The sequence below is a fragment of the Vulpes vulpes genome, chromosome 13 (genome assembly GCF_048418805.1).
Source record: "Vulpes vulpes isolate BD-2025 chromosome 13, VulVul3, whole genome shotgun sequence".
Classification (NCBI taxonomy): Eukaryota; Metazoa; Chordata; class Mammalia; order Carnivora; family Canidae; genus Vulpes; species Vulpes vulpes.
In genome coordinates, this window is record NC_132792.1 from 116,177,999 (window position 1) to 116,182,018 (window position 4,020).

At 42.2% G+C, this 4,020-nt stretch overlaps 1 pseudogene; it reads right to left on the reverse strand.

Moving 5' to 3' along the window:
* Positions 1–2,122: 2,122 nt before the first annotated feature.
* Positions 2,123–2,235, reverse strand: LOC112918992 (U4 spliceosomal RNA; annotated as a pseudogene).
* Between the last annotated feature and the right edge of the window lie 1,785 nt (positions 2,236–4,020).

Here is a 4,020-nt window from a genome sequence, read left to right on the forward strand (position 1 = left end):
GGCCCGTTCCTGACCCCTGCCTCCTGACAGCTGCCCCCGTTATCAACACCCCCCACCAGAGTGGGACATTTGTTACAATCTGTGAGCCGACACTGACACATCATAATCACCCAAAGACCACAGCTTACATTAAGGTTCATTCTTGGTGCTGTACGTTTTGTGGGTTTGGACAAATATATAACAACATGTACCCACCATTGTAATATCCAACAGACTAGTTTCACTCTTCTAAACATCCTCTGTGCTTTCTTATTCATGATTCCCTTCGCCCAATCCCTGGCAACCACTATTTTTACTGTTTCCGTGGTCTGCGCTTTATGGAATGTCCTAGAGTTGAATTCCATTGTCACAGTATGTAGCCTTTTCAGAATCACTTCTTCCAATTGGTAATATGCATTTAAGTTCCCTTCATGTCTTTTTGTGGATTGGTAGCTCATTTCTTTTTAGCACTTGAATAACATTCCATTGTCTGGATGGATCACAATTTATTCACCCATTTACCTATTGAGGGACACCTTGATTGCTTCCAAGTTTGAGCAGTTATGAACAGAGCTACAAACATCTCTATGCAGGTTTTTGTGTGGACATAAATTTTTAGCTCCTTTGGGTAAATACCAAGGAGCACAATTACTGCTTGTCTTTTAACTTTTAATCTATAAATCCCCCTTCCATCTCTTCTTATCCTTATAATTTATTTTAGAAGAAACCGAGTTGTTTGTTCTTATAGAATTTTTCTCAGTTTGATTTTTTTTGGCTGCATCCCTGTGATCTTGTCTATGTGTTTTCTTTATCTGATTTATTTTCTATAAATTGGTTGTAAAATCTAGTGGTATTATCAGATTCAAATTTGATTTTTTTTTTTTTTAGGTAAAAATACTTCAAGGGGGTGTTCAGTGTGAGTCCAGGAGCCTTTTCATCAAGCTGCCCTGAAGATGGTGTCGTGAGGCTAGTGAGGGAGATTGCTTCAAGTGACATGGCCAGAGATGTTTCTAAGGTCTTCAACTTATAGGCATCTACTGATTGCACTGATGCATAAAACCAGCTACTATTTGGGTGCACGTGTGTGTGTGTGTGTGTGTGTATGTGTCTTTATGTATGGATTTGCTCTCCAGAATGAGAAAAATATGGGAGTTTAGATTGCAGCTTAACCAGGGAATGCTAAATTTTCAGTCTTCTCAAGGAAACGGAGCTTAGTGAAGAGAAGACATCCTGATGCCAACAGCGAGGATTGTACAATAATAATAATATCACCATAATAAGGAGCTGGGGCCACAAGGAACAAGGGAAATGTGTTTTCATTTCCGAGCTGACTATACTATGGCAGGCATTTTCACTTTCTACCCGGGTCCCTTTTTAGTTTTTCCATCTGTATTTGACAATTACATTAGTTGTTACGTTTAATACCTGGGATAGGGGATCCCTGGGTGGCTCAGTGGTTTAGCGCCTGCCTCTGGCCCAGGGCGTGATCCTGGAGTCCTGGGATCAAGTCCCGCATCCGGCCTGCTTCTCCCTCTGCCTGTGTCTCTGCCTCTCTCTCTCTCCATGTGTCTCTCATGAATAAATAAATAAAATATTTTAAAAAATACCTGGGATATTTGTTCTTAGACTTCTATGACTACTGCTAATTCATGGAGCAGTCTTTAGTCAGTGGTTGAAGTTCATATTACTGCAGTACTAGGAAGTTCTAATTATTGTTCAGAATGCATTGCTCCTTCATGGATTGCCAGGTTTTCTGACTCAAGTCACGCACCCCCGTGAGTTGGTATTCATTAAAAGAGGACACTCCAGTTTAAAGCCCTACTCCTTTTTTTGTTAGGTGAACAAAGAGGGTAGAGAAATGATTCCTTGGAACTGGGGTTAATGCTGGACAGCTTTTTGCACATTCCATGCCAATGGCCGGTTTTCAAGGAATTCTGGAAACATCTGTGACTGGTAGAGAAAAACCTTTGTAATGCCCACCCCCACCTCCTCCCACCGCCCCTGGTCCTGATGGGCTTTTCCTCCTCCAGCGCACAGCTCACACTCATTGCCCTATCTCAGCTCCAAATGTCCTCTCAGTGGGAAAGTCTGGTCTCAACTGCCCAAGGCTCTCAGGTCTAAATCACAGTTTAGCATGTACATTTAACTTGTGTCATTCATTAATTGCCTCTTGTGTGGTACCATCATGACTTTAATTAGCAATAATCGTGCCTCGGATAAACCTCATTGGCTACGATGCTGCCACTGCGCAAAGCTACCTTCATGACTTTAACTGGAATATAAACTCTGGGAGGATAAAGACAGACCACCTCATTGATATCTTTAGTATAACCCACATCCCGGTCATGCTGCAGGTACTCAATACTCTCTGTTGATCAGTTGTTCCGTATTTGTGGAAGATGAGGGGGTAGAGAGTGAAATTTCAAAATGAAACTTATGACCCACATCAATAGCTTAAAATGTAAAATCATTAAATCATCAACAATTGGTTCAGATATGCATTAAGGCCTGTCTCAAAGTCTTGTCTTCCCTCTGCTGCCACAAATGCATACTGGGCTTAGTGCTAGAGATGTAAAGATGACAGAGATACAGAGCTTACAACCTTGTGAGTAGCTATCTTGTGACATGGCTCATGCTATGCTAGATGCAAGTCCCAGGTGATGGGATGTCAGAGAAAAGGGTGAGAACGTCCTTTTGGAAGGTCTTCCTTCATCTCTCTCCCTCCTTATTGACTTCAATAGGTAGCTTTTTCAAGGATGGGATTTTGTAACATTACTGAGTAATGGATTCTGGCATGATTATCCCTTCACACTGGGAAAAAGGAGTTTCACATGTGGTTTTAGAGCACAAGTCCTGGAGTTCGACCTGGATTCTAGTCACAGTGCTGCCTGCCACTGTCCAGGGTGGCCTTCAGAAAACCTTCATAACCTCTCCCAGCCCAGTTTCCTTCTATGAAAAAGGGGGATGATCATTACCCAACCACAGGAGTAAGATGAAGATTTAAGAGGGTGACTTAGGGGTTGTGAATCTGGTGCATCGTGAACACGCAGCAAATGTTGGCTGTTACATGGCTAGAAAGCCTGATTACCTTTCTCTTTCCCTTCCTAATGAATTAAGTTCTTTTCCTCTGCCATCATACATGCTGTTCAGCCTCAGAGAACGATCTCATTGGATTCTAGGGCTTTTATTTCAATAGCAGGAATACTGTTTAGATAGATAGAAGACAATGAGGGGACAGGAACTTGGAGGTTCCTGGTTCTGAGCCTGCTTTTCATCACAACTGCTGCCTTTGCTGGGCTTACTCTTTACCAAGTGCAGAGCCAAGGGGTGAGGATTTCTGTCTGTCCCACTGGGACATAGGGGGTGAATGAGTTAACATTTACAAAGTGCTTTGAGCTCCTTGGAGAAAAGGCGCAATCTAAGTATTCTCATTACTGCATGAATAATAGATGGGCATAAAGCACTTTGCAAATATGAAGTTCTTTAGCAGTGCTAAATAATACTTCCACCAAACTACCTGTGAGTGAGGGGTCAGTTCTTGAAACTCTGACGGTTCTGGTCTTGGCTGTCACTAATGTGAATGTCATTAATGTCACTAATGATCACAGGCAAAATCATTTTCCCCAACTGGGCTACAGCAAGAATCAGGGCAATGCAATTTGTAGGAGGGAGACGATGACTCCCTCAAGGCAGGGCTAGTTTCTGGGCAGAGATTCTGAGCAGTGACTGTATGTACCTCCACTTCCTCCTTGCTGCCTTTGTTCTGGGTATAGAGGGAGTGGAATCCTCACATCCAAGACTGTGGAGAAAAGATCTCCTGGGTCTGAGGGCTATACAGATGCCTAACAACCACTTCTTTTTTCTCTCTCTTTTTAAAATTGTGGTAACGTACACATAACATAAAATTATCATCTTAACCTTTTTAAATACACAGTTCAATAGTGTTAAGTATACTCACATTATTGTGCAACCAATCTCCAGAACTCTTTTCATCCTGTGAAACTGAAAGTCTGTACCCATTAAACAACAGTGACAACCACC